At 47.8% G+C, this 12,998-nt stretch overlaps 1 protein-coding gene across 17 annotated transcripts in view; it reads right to left on the bottom strand.

Moving 5' to 3' along the window:
* Nucleotides 1-12,998, bottom strand: part of TENM3 (teneurin transmembrane protein 3) — a 1,236,272-nt gene that overhangs the window by 303,222 nt on the left and 920,052 nt on the right. The window contains exon 1 of one of the 17 annotated variants that reach the window (XM_080662252.1): nucleotides 2,104-2,183. The exons of the other annotated variants lie outside the window; for them this stretch is intronic. The gene's annotated coding sequence lies outside the window, so the exon portion shown is untranslated. Of the gene's footprint in view, nucleotides 1-2,103; nucleotides 2,184-12,998 lie in introns of those variants that run through there. 17 annotated transcript variants of the gene reach the window in all.

The following is a 12,998-nucleotide window of genomic DNA, read 5'->3' as shown; positions in this document are numbered from 1 at the left end:
CTCTGGTGACTATAACGAGTCCTGTAGCCATGATGCTAAACCACAGACAGACAGATAGACACACACACACACACACACACACACACAGCCCTCTATTTAATTCTGCACAGGAAAAGCATCTTATGTATCAATGCCTAAATTAGCTTCAAACCATTCCTTCCTTATTTTTCATGACCCTGGGTTTTCACTGCTCAACTACTGATACAAAAGCATACTCACACACTCTACTGACATATGGGATCTCTATCAAGATTCCTTTTCAGGAAGAGTTATACAGGGTGGGGCCAGAGTAGGTTAACAGTTTAAGTACATGAAACAGAGTTTATTCTTGTATGACTATTTATTCTTGTATTGTTTTCCATATGAACAACTGTAAACCTATTTTTGCCCTACCCTGTGTGCGTAGGACTCTGCAATCCCCCCTTATCTATATACATCTATGTTTAAATGTGTCCCTCGGGTGGCTTTTTATGCAGAAGAATAAAACTTGACCACTCATGGACTGATACAACTGGTAACTGTGCCTGTCTCACAGCATACAACTGTGTTCTTAAACTTAGGTTTCCTACAGTCAGTCTGCTGATACTAGACACGTAATTCCTGTGCCTGTTTGAATTAATTAGGAAAACTGGTGCGTCCATTTCATACCTCTAACCACCCAACTGCTAGGTGGGACTCCCTATTTTTTAAGAAACTACTTTCAAAAAAAGGTATTAAAAGACATACTGAAATCCAAAGATTTTTCCTTTTGTTATTTAGTATCCCGTCCACAGTAAATTTCTGGAACTAAGTATGGCTGACACTCTTGAAATAGCTGTAAAGACACCGCTCGCAATAGACATTACTAGAAAATGCAACTGATTTTCGGAAGCCCAGAGCTCAAACACACTCATTAATGCTTTGACGTTACAAAGTCTACATTTGTTTTGTTTTTCTCTTCATTCTGTTGTATTCTACAACGCACCTCATTAGAAAATCCAGAAAACATCCAGGATGTGTTTTCGTCCAAGGCTCAAAACTGGCCATTCCCTCCTAATGACTGCTACTTGTCTGCATAAGGAAACTCTCTCCGGTTACCCCGGGAGCTGCCTCAGACCCAGCCTCGCTCTGTCCTGCTGCAGGCATTGCTGTCAGTCCTCAAGCACACGCAGCGGGCGCGGTTCTGCGCAAATAAGTAGCCACACTTCCACGTTGAAGAGTTTTAACGGCACGAGACAGATTTTGAATGAAGTGACAACTGAGAAAGAAAACAAGTAGATGGAAGCCAGCAGCTACGCACGCACTGACATTCCCAATGACCATCCCAGCCGAAATCAGTCCGATCTCCCATCAGCACCACCTCTGCTTTCTTCCTAAGCACCACGTCGCTCGAGCTCAACAGAGCACAGACACCAAGCTGAGACACGCGGCCACGGATCCAAGACCCAGTCTCCCCAACGGGAGAACATGCTCCCTGTCTCTCGGTGTCGGAGAAAATGCATGCTTTTCCCTCTGAGAACATGTACAGTCTTTCTGTGGCTGGAACACATTCCTGTGTATCATTTGTGTGCAGAGGGTGGGCAGGAGGGAAAAGCAGGCAAAATAGCATTCCTCGCCCCCAAATAAATTAGCTCTGTTTAAAAGGACACCACTCATTCACCCCTTTTTTGGTGGCTTCCATTAAGCTGAGGCGGTAACATGAAACCGTTTCCAACTCCCAGCAGAATCCCAGTAAACCAAGAACAGTGGGGCTGGCCCCTTTAAAAAAAAAGGGGGGGGGAATGTCTGGCCATACACACCAACTCTAATCCCATCACGCAGTAAGGAAACGCTGAATAAATGGGCTTTTGCAAAGGGCCATTATACTGCGCTCATTACAGAGCTCGTTACAGACTGTCTTCACAATGCTCACCTGACAACATCGGGGCACGCCAGCTTCCCGGGTCAGCCCAAATAAGAGAACACGCCTCCTATTTATAGCAGCGGGCCAACTTTTCTCATTTAGACGCGGACGCGGCTCGCCCCGGAGTTTAATGTAATTAGGGAAGGGATATTCAATTTACAGTATCCACGAGTAATGATAATTAAATTGATCCAAAAAAGCGGTTGGTAAGCAGAAGATACCTTTGTAATTACATCCCGGTTTTCGAAATGACTCCAGTGCTGTGAACTTGAAGCATTCCAGCAAATGAAGGCCAATTCGCATCCAAGGAGAACTACAGTAGCTTAAAAGCAGGGCTGTTTAAAATCAGGAGCCACACGAGCAGGGGGAGATGGCAGAGGCGGTCTGTAACTCACCACGGCGGTCTACGCTCTCTCCACTCGGCTCACACACATCCTTCCACAACAGGCAAGATGGTCTTCATTTTTCACCCAATTCTTCATTAACAGCCCCCCCCACCCCCCCGCAGCCCCTCCACGGTGAAAGGAAACGGAAGCACCCGTTCTCCTTCTGTTATGAAAAAGTGGCCGGTCATACGCTTTGGTTGGGTTGTGTGTGTGTTTGAAAGAAGAGGCGAGAGCTATGAATATGAAACCGTGTTCCCGGCGAGTCCGGAAGATGAGCTAGGTCAGCGTTCCACCGGGACCGAGGTGGAAAATAAACAAATAAGCATGCTCCGCAGCCCGGGCGCGCAGTCTCTGGGAAATTACCCCGGCGGCGGGGGCGTTAGGAGGGAGGCGATCGGAAACGCGCCACTTGCAGCCTCAAGGCGCTCTGCATATTCACATCAGAAAAGGGATGAGCACTTACGGGTATCATCAGCGCGCTCGCCCATCGGAGCGTCTTCCATTAAGTTTTCGTGTTGGAGGACGAAGGCGGGAACCTCTGCCTGACAGGCAAAAGGCTTGTCATCATTCGTTAGGATCACAGCCCTGCTCAGGTTCCCTTCAGCCAGCCAGGCAAGAAGCCCAGGAGAAAGTGCTGAGCACACGACTTCTCCAAAGATGCTGCTGGAGAGATGGGTACCACCCGGTCCTGCGCCCCAGAGGCTCAGCTACTTCACTACCGACCGAGTCCTTCCGAGGAGCAGGGGAGCTGGTGAGCACCATCTCACCGTCGTGTCAACCACTGATTTCTACACCCCGTTCCAAAAGCGTGGGTCAGAGAGAGACTTCTTAATGTATTTTTTATTATTTTTTAAAAATATTTTTTATTGATTTCAGAGAGGAGAGAGAGAGATAGAAGCATCAATGATGAGGGAGAATCATTGATCGGCTGCCTCCTGCACGCCCCCTACCAGGGGATCGAGCCCTCAACCCGCGCATGTGCCCTGACCGGGAAGGGAACTGTGACCTCCTGGTTCAAAGGTCAACGCTCCACCACTCAGGCACACCAGTCGGGCAGAGAGATATTTAAAACGCTGCCAAAATAGGAACGTTTAAAAGTTCCTAGTACTGCCCTAACCGGTTTGGCTCAGTGGATAGAGCGTCGGCCTGCAGACTGAATGGTCCCAGGTTCAATTCCGGTCAAGGGCATGTACCTTGGTTGCCGGCACATCCCCAGTAGGGGGTGTGCAAGAGGCAGCTGATCGATGTTTCTCTCTCATCGATGTTTCTAACTCTCTATTCCTCTCCCTTCCACTCTGTAAAAAATCAATAAAATATATTTAAAAAAAAAAAAGTTCCTAGTACTATTAAAGTATGCCTGTAAGTAACACACAAATACAATGTGTTAAGTCAAGGAAAAATGACAGGTCTTAAAAAAAAAGAAAAAAAAGACAGGAACTGTTAAGAATAGGGTTCTCTATATTGCCGTTTCTCTTGACAAATAAAATTATTTGAGGGAATTGTAAAGAAATGTTAATTCTACATCATTTCAATTAAATGAACACTTTAACATAAAATACATTCTATAACCAAAACCCATGTAGTAAGACCCATCTGTTTGCAAAACAGAATGTCATATGTTGGTATCTTTATTTTCCTCCCTTATCTTCTTCCTTAACATACTGAAGAACTAGGGATCTGGTTAAGTGTTTACTCTTCGTCTTCATGTATGTGGCAGAAAGCAGGAAATTAGAAAGTGGGCGAGTAATAGACCATCTGCAAATCAGCAGACAGTAGTACAACTAGTTATAAAAATGGCGGCAGTAAAAGAGGAATAATATAAAGACCCACATTACAGTTTTATTAATTTATCTATTTACACCATGTAGCAAACAGTACACTGACGAGGTATAGCTCCACATTTTGTTGTTGTTTGCTAATCCTTGCCTGAGGATCTATTTTCCATTTATTTTTAGAGAGAGTGGAAGGGAGGCAAAAGGGGGGTAGAGACAGAGAGAGACAGAGAGAGAGAGAGAAACAGATGAGAGATAGAGATAGAGATAGAGATAGAGATAGAGAGAGAGAGAGAGAGAGAGAGAGAGAGAGACATGGGAGAGAGACACATTGATTAGCTGCCTCTTGCACATGCCCCAACGGGGGCCTGGGGTCGACCTGCAATCCAGGTATGGCCGACTGGGAAATCGAACCCGTGACTCTTCGTTGCGGCAGACGGACTCTCTACCACTGAGCCACACCAGCCAGGGCCTCGTTGCATCAACGTTATTTCAGAATTCTACTAAAACATAATCTTGACGAGTAAACCAATCAACAGGATTTCTTTTTCCGTAATTGTTATTATTTTAACTTCATTGTAAGCTCTAAGTTCAAATATGATATCTATTATTTAAAGTGCATGAAATCAAGACGGAGCATTCATGTATACAAGGCTCATAAAATGCAGGTACGGGCTAACGGGCTGAACAGAAATCAATAATGGTATTTAATGACTTCACGGGGAAAATAAATGACCCTCGCACCCTTAATGGATTAATGTCGGTTCTGAGCAACACAACGAGGCAGAATGCTGACGCAGGGGCGCGCGCAGTGCCATGGCCTGCTCTAGGAGTGCCCGCGCCTTTATCAACGGAAATTGTGTTTTAATGCTATTTGGGACGACCGTTTTGAGAGGATTTTTGCAATCCCGTTTCATAAAGCATAAAGCGTGCTCTGAATTGTTCCAAGGAGCTTTGTCATTGGCGCACGCCCTCGGTCTCCCTCCGAAAGCCTTCCCACTAAACGAAATCCTAAATATCTAAAAAGGGTAACAGCTTCGCACACCCAGGGGTGGCTTGTCTTCCTGAATACATACGCCCCAATGTTACCCCAGACTCTCCCTCCCCCCCAGATAAGGAGAGAAGGCCACGCTATTTATTTGCCTCGTGGCCCATGCCACCACCTGAAACACACGTGCTTCACATATAAACTGCCTGATGGTCAAAGCTACACACGAGGGGCCCTCGCCGATGACTCGACCTACGGCTATGAATCGGTGAAGTCATTACGTTTCCTAGGAAGGGCGCACAGGGCAGACTTTCCTTCTTTTCTAGTAACTCCCTGTCCTCAGAAGGAAGAGCAGCATTTCACCTCCTTGTGATATGTCAATCATAGGACAATCCAGACCACCCCTTTCCACCCTGTCAACTGCGAACGCACCCAGGCTCCCAGGCTCCTTGGAAGATGCTGTAACTTTTACCTGTTTAAGCCAAAGGCGGGTCCCACGTGAAAAAAAGGAGTTAACGCACAGGCAAGCTTCCGCATTGTTAATTTCTGCCGGGCCTGTGAAACCCACCCCCACGGGAGTCACGGCGACGTCGGAGGCTGGGACTGGGCGATCACCGTGTTCTCCAGCATGATTCACAGCGACGTTCTGACTGATTCAGCAATCATCGGCCAGCACTTCCAGGAACCTCGCTGAAACCTGGCACAGAGGAGCAGCTCAGAATAGGAACAAATAAACGTGCAGGAGCCAGGACGGTTCCTTCTAAAAATAGCGGGGGCTCCGGCTTCCAGGGGCGCAGGCTCCTCACCAAACGCAACTGAGAAATTCTGCAGGCAGGGCTGGGAACCGGGAGCTGCCGATTCCTGACTGACACGGATATTACTTCCTTCTTCCCCAAGGACAGGATCGCTCCTCGAGCAAACGCAGCATCCTCATTAGTTATAATTGACTCTGCCTTTTAATTTCTAAGGCAATCTATAAATTATGGATTGTTGTGTCAACCAGAAGACAGTTTTTGACACCAGACCGTATATCTCATTATTGTCATCAAAACCAAGTTTCCTAATGGGATAACTTCACAGTCTGCTGGATTTTAAAGTCATCTCAAGGAAACGTTAGCTTTACGTTACTGAACCACGCGGCGCGATTTTAACACGTGCTGTCCTAACTCGAACGTGACTCCAGATGCCACACCGGGGCAGTAGGAGGGATGGCAGGGGCGTTACTGGGAGACGAGCGTGTAAGGAGAAATCTGCCCCGTCGTTCCCTGCGTTGAGGACCGCGCTATCTACCTGCGTTCTGCTCTGTACTCCGCCCGAGTCCCCCGTCTGCCCGCAGCTCATCACACCTGCCGGGCGGACGCAGCCCACCGACTTTCCTTGGAAATTAATGGGATGCCAGCAGGGACCTGCTCTCAGCCGCCCAGCAGGCGCCCTTCACCTGGAACACCGGGAATCAGGGAGGCAAATGAAAGGGCGGGATTTATTTCTCCCTTGCCAATTACTGATCCGCATCCCAACCCCTCCCCGCCGATGTGTGCCGATGTCCAGGGCAGCACCTGCTGACAGGGTAATGCGATTCTACCCCAACCTTCCCCGGGTCAGAAGTGGATTCTGTAGGTGTCCCCATTAAAGTCTACGGGACACAAGTTAGAGCTACTGAAAGTACTCCCCCGAGACTTCGTACAACCAACTGAACGCCTTCCACCTTGGAAAGAAAATATTGGGGGGAAAGACAATTTTCACTGATGTGTTCCACAAATCTCCATGAAATCCTTGGACAATCTGAAAATACACCCTCCCTTTAACATTTCCATTTAACATGATGGAAATACAAATACTCTGCACTCAAAAAATAACAGAGTACCACCTTATATGAGTTGGTTAAAAAATCGGAATTTGAGATTAGACTACAGGCATGTACCACGATATGGAACATAATCAAAATGAACAAAATAAACTAACAAAGTGGAGACAGACTCATGGATACAGAGAACAGATTGACAGCTGTCAGACGGGATGGGGTAGGGGGCTTCGTGAGAAGGGTGAAGGGATTAAGCAAAGAAATAACAGAAAGTCTCATGGACACAGACAACAGTATGGTGCTTGCCAGAGGAAGGGGAGTGAAGGGAGGGGGTAGGCAGAAAAGGGTAAATCGGGGATAGATGGTGATGGAAGGAGACTTGACTCGGGATAGGTAAACACACAATACCATATATAGATGATGTACTATAGAACTGTATACCTGAAACCTGTATAATTCTATTAATCAATGTCGCCCCAGTAAACTCAATTAAGAAATAAATAAAACTTAAAAAAGAAACAATCAAAACGATACAGAAGAATATCAGGTCATCAGAATCCTATGGCTAATGTTTGATTATAACTTATAACAACTTTTTAAATATGTGGAAAATATATGTAATATATTTTCATATACAATTTCATATAATGTGAATTTCACTGTAAATTTTTAAGGTGATGAAATTAAGCACATCCTATCTAACAAAGAGGGAATGTGCTAATTGACTGCCATACCCTCACAAGATGGCAGCGCCCAGTCCCCTCAGCCCTGCCTCATGCAGCTGGAGTCCCCCAGTCCCCTCAGCCCCACAGGTGAGGGCAGTTGGGGATGATCATGCCGGCAGGGGAGCAGTTAGGCATCAATCAGGCTAGCAGGGGAGTGGTTAGGGGGCGATCAGACTGGCAGGCAGGGTGGTTGGGGCAATCAGGCAGGCAGGCAGGTGAGTGGTTAGGAGCCAGCAGTTCCAGATTTTGAGAGGGATGTCCGAGGGGTCCCAGATTGGAGAGGGTGCAGGCTGGGCTGAGGGATACCCCACCTGTGCACGAATTTTGTGCACCGGGCCTCTAGTAGTGTTAATAATATCCACTGCAGACAGGTGGTGAGATTCCTTCATTCATCTGACAAACATCCTGTTCCAAACTGAATTATGACAAATATCTCCCAACGTTTACATAAAAATATTGTCCTTTAATCATTTTTCAGGGTAATTTTTGCCTTAAAGTTTACTTTGTTAATGAATAAAACTACTGACCACGTTGCATTCAAAGAAAGACATCATTACAAACCTTTCTTTGAAAAACAGTATTTAAAAACCAAGAGCAGTATTCCTTGCCTCCCAACTGAGGTCAGTAAAATGTGAATTTCTTGGCCTGGCCAGCATAGTTCAGTGGGCGAGCATCGACCTATGAACCGGGAGGTCATGGTTCGATTCCCGGTCAGGGCACATGCCCAGGTTGTGGGCTCAGTCCCCAGTGGGGGGCACGCAGCAGGCAGCTGATGGATGGTTCTCTGTCATTGTTGATGCTTCTATCTCTCTCTCCCTCTCCCTTCCTCTCTCTGAAATCAATAAAAATATATTTTTTTAAAAAGTGAATTTCTTGTTGATTCACTAGAGTATCTGTAGTAGTAGGTATAAAGGGCCATATACATCTGCATATGTGTTAAGTCCTTCCTCCTTTTTTCTCAGAATTGTTCCTGTATCTGTTCTGTGCACTAGGTTGGAAAGCCGGAGGAAAGATGAGGAAAGCACAATTAGGCACAAAACTGGAACTGGGGGGGCCGAGGCTCAGGACACTGAGTTTGCAGCTCGGCACCCATGCTGCGTGGGAGGCTGCAAGGCCAAGAGCGGGCAGGGTAAGCTCCTGCGATGGGTGCCCCAGGTCACCCGGAGTCCCCGGTTCTTTCATCTCATACTAAAAGTGCCTAGGAACTACCTCAGAAACCCCACCACTCGCAAAATCAGCTAACGTGTGTTTTTTTTAGCCATTATTTGATATGAAATAATCAAGATATCTAACCTCACACAACACGCTGGGCACAACCCGTTCCGTTTATCTTTCCACGAAATCAAACATTATAGCCTCTCAGAGCCACCCCTTCCCCCCGCAACGGACGCTATTGTACGCCGACTACACGCGACTTCGTGTCTGGTGAGCTCCTGGCTCCCAGCCGGTACGGGAGAGCACGGGGATGCTGTGAGCCACACCGTCGCTCTCCAATGCAAAGAGGAGGATGGCATTTCAAAATAATCACAGCACCACACAGACGTACGGACGCAGAAATCAACCACAGGGTAGCCTACGTCAGCCCTACCAAGGTCGGATGGTTGTCGTGGCGACTTACTCAAATGGAAACGAAGCTGTATCTCTCTTTTGTATAAACACTTGTGTATTAATGAAATATTTGAATCGCGTTATCTGAAACACCAAGTATTTTGTATAACAACTAGAGGCCTAGTGCATGAAAATTCATGCACTGGGGCGGGGGGGGGGGGGCGTTCCCTCAGCCCGGCCTGCCCCCTCTCAGTCTGGAAGCCCTTAGGGGTGGAAGGCGACACCCCCATCACACCTCGGCTGCTGCCACTGCCGGCAGCACAAGCCTCGGCCGGCCCTGGTTACCTGAGCCTCGGCCGGCCCTGGTTACCTGAGCCTCGGGCGGCCCTGGTTACCTGAGCCTCGGGCGGCCCTGGGTGGCTGGGCAGCCAACATCCGAGGCTTGCCTGTGCTTTGGGCATCAGCTGGGCAGCTGACATCCGAGGCTTGCCTATGCTTTGGGCCAGCCCTGGGTGGCTGGGGGGCTGAGGGGACTGGGGGACTCCGGAGGCAGGTGTGCGGAGCGGCCGGGCCCGCCCATGCTGCATGCCCGCCGCCCTGGTGGGGCTGAGGGGACTGGGCGCCGCTATCTTGTAGCTGTGGGCACCGCCATCTTTGAGGGCGTGGCAATCAATTAGCACATTCCCTCCTTATTGGCTGTGGGCGCTGCCATCTTTGTGAGGGTGTGACGGTCAATTAGCATATTCCCTCTTTATTAGATAGGATATAATAAGTATAAAGATGTCATCCCCCAGATGTAACAATTTATAATCCTGTGTTGTCAGTCTGGTGGTCAGAAATGTCTACTGCAGGGGTGGGCAAACTTTTTGACTCAAGGGCCACAATGGGTTCTTAAACTGGACCGGAGGGCCGGAACAAAAGCATGGATGGAGTGATTGTGTGAACTAATATAAATTCAAAGTAAAGGAGCGGAGGGGAGAGCAAGAGAACCCTCCGCTCTTTCGGCTCCGCGGGCCGGATAGAACAGCCGAACGGGCCGGATCCGGCCCGCGGGCCATGGTTTGCCCACGGCTGGTCTACTGGAACGTGGTGAGAACTAGCGGATCGCACTTGCGTGAGATGCTGGCTTTTGTGTCTCACCATCAATTCGCAGTCTGTTGTATAAAAAAGGAAGTGGGTGACTGGTTTACCCGTTTCTAAGTAGCAGAGGGGCCCCTGGTGAGTGGCCCCCCCAATAATAGTGAGACCAATAGCAACCACCGCGGAGTGTTACGCTTTGACACGAATTCTGGGTTAACTGATAACTAACATCTCATCTACCCTCTCTTAGTTCATACACATAGAAAAAAGAAAGCAATGCCATGTAGAGAAAAAGAACTGTGTCCAATAGTGTATATTTACTAGCAGCAGCAGGGAGGAGGTATGTGGAACCTTGGCTCAGCTAGCGTTGTGGGTGTGTTTGAAAAGCGAACCCACAACATGAGGACCCACAGAACTGGGGCAAGGGCAACAGAGAAACCCTCATCTCGAGTAGTGCTGTCTGCAGACTGTCCATCTCAACTCGGCGTTGACATGACAGATGAGTTTAACTGCCTTGCACTTTGGAAGTATTTCTGGTGTGTATTGTATCGGAAATCACAGCGTTTTAAAAATAACGGACCAGAGAGGATAAAGACCAAACCAAGCAGCCGGGCCCGAGGCTGCAAGCTCGTTAGTAGCAAAGTTAGTGCGAAAGCCCCCCAGTGTGTTTATACACGCCTTCCACGCTAACTCACGTCTGCGAGACGGGCTGCGATTGCTCCCTTCCACGGCGCCCGCTGCTTCCGGCGCAGTCCAAATTCTTAACCTCGGGTTCCAGGTCCTCCAGGATCTGGTCCCAAACGCGCTTGCCGCTGAGCCCTCCTGCCAGGGGCTCCATCCAGTGTTTTCTAGTGTCCAAACCAGGCACACCTTCCACACGTGTCCACTGACCTCTCCCGTCTTCACCTCTCTCACTCGACCTACTATTTTCTACTGTGTGTTCGTTCTGTGACACGTGTGTCGTGCGCGTCCCCACTGCGCCAGAACGTCGGCTACAGCGACATCTATTCCATCTCTGTCCTTCAGTCAGCGTGATCTTTTAAAAACATGTGTCAGACCGTATCCTTCCCTGTTTGAACCCAAACGCCTTTTGAAAGCCTTGCATAGCCTGCATTTTTCATCCCTTCCCGACGCCCGCCTCCTGCGGACCCCTCTGCCTTGCTCACTCTTCCGCGGCCACACTGGCCTCCTTTCTGACCTCCATACAAGTCCTTTCCTCCTTCCAGGCTTGTCCATACACTCCACCCTCCTGCCCCCACTTCCCAGGTCTCTGCTGGGCTGGTCCATTCTCACCCAGCAGGTGCAATGTCACATCCCCGACGACCCTATCGGCTGCGTCATTCGCTCAGTTGCCTTCGCTGTCTCATGGCCCTCCATTACCAGTAATCCTAATAGAATTACTTCTTTATTATCTGATTGCAGAACTGGAATATGAGTTCCATTACGACAGGAACTTACCCCGAGTTGTTCCATGATAAATTACCACTAACTGGCACAGCAGGCACTCAGAGCTGGCACTGGATTAATGAATTAATGAATTCTCACTCGCTCTAACCACTCTGGGCATCGTATTTCCTACGTGCCGATGCTAAAAACAGCTATCTGGGAAAGGAAGAAGTCAATCATTTTAGTGTCCTACCTTCCATTACAGCTTTTCTATTAAATATTCAACAACTAAACACATTTACCAAATTACATTCTTAAAGATTTTTATAAGAACGAAAATATAAAATAAATTTTAGATTCCAAAATCAGAAAGAGAAAGAAGGAAGGAGGGAAGGAAGGAAGAAAAGAAGGAAAGAAGAAAGGAGAGACGAAAAGAAGGAAGGAAGGAGGGAAGGAAGGGTGAGAGGGAGGGAGGGAGGGAGGGAAGGAAGGGTGGGAGGGAGGGAGGGAGGGAGGGAGGGAAGGAAGGGTGAGAGGGAGGGAGAGAGGGAGGGAAGGAAGGGTGGGAGGGAGGGAGGGAGGGAGGGTGGGTCTTGCATAGAGAGAGTATCCTGCTATCTTTACTACAAAAGAATTGTGGATAACTGTAAGTGGTAAGCAACCGTTTTGTGAAATTACGTTAGTCTGTTACACTGAGGAGCAAACCATCCATCATTCCAACAGCGTGCTGTTCTCACTCACACTTAACTCAATAAAGGCTGGCTTTCCCTCCTATCACAGTCTAAACATCGCATACACGCCCACTCTGTGACTCCGCATGTTCACCCACCCGCAAGTCCACACAGCCCTGAACGCTCACTTCACTACTAAAACCACAGAAGGTGAGGTCAGAGTGCATGGAAAGACACCATATTGCTTTGGAAACGTCTTCTTTTCACCGCCTTACGTTATCGTAACATTGACCTGGTAAAAACTATTTTGAAAGTGAACTTTGGGGATCACGTAAACACACGAAATTAGAGAATAAGTTACATTATTTTACAAGGAAACATTTCCCCCCGCCCCCTTCGTTTGGCAGAGCGCATTATAAAAGGGAATAGCTTTCCTAAGGTTTTGCTCTTCCAAAATAAAATGGTGCTCCAAAGGTCAACTTAATATGTTGACTCCCTCGACCTGAATGATGAAGCAAGAACTGTCAAGAATTCCAAACACTTGATGTCCATAAAAGCCTGTCTGCTCTCAGGAGTGTTAAAACCACTTTCCAAAAAAGTAATGCATTCATTTAAAATGAAGCATAGAAAATGATCTCTTAACTGCCGAATAACATTTATGTAATTAGAGTCATTCCAAAGTGAGGATGAAATGAACAAATTTTTCAGCGGCTGCAAAGCACTGTCACGCCCAATTCCTTCAGTTCCTCACCTCCCGCT

The sequence above is a fragment of the Plecotus auritus genome, assembly GCF_963455305.1.
Source record: "Plecotus auritus genome assembly, chromosome: 3".
Classification (NCBI taxonomy): Eukaryota; Metazoa; Chordata; class Mammalia; order Chiroptera; family Vespertilionidae; genus Plecotus; species Plecotus auritus.
The sequence above is the reverse complement of the archived record's forward strand: the minus strand, read 5'-3'. Positions and strand labels throughout refer to the sequence as shown.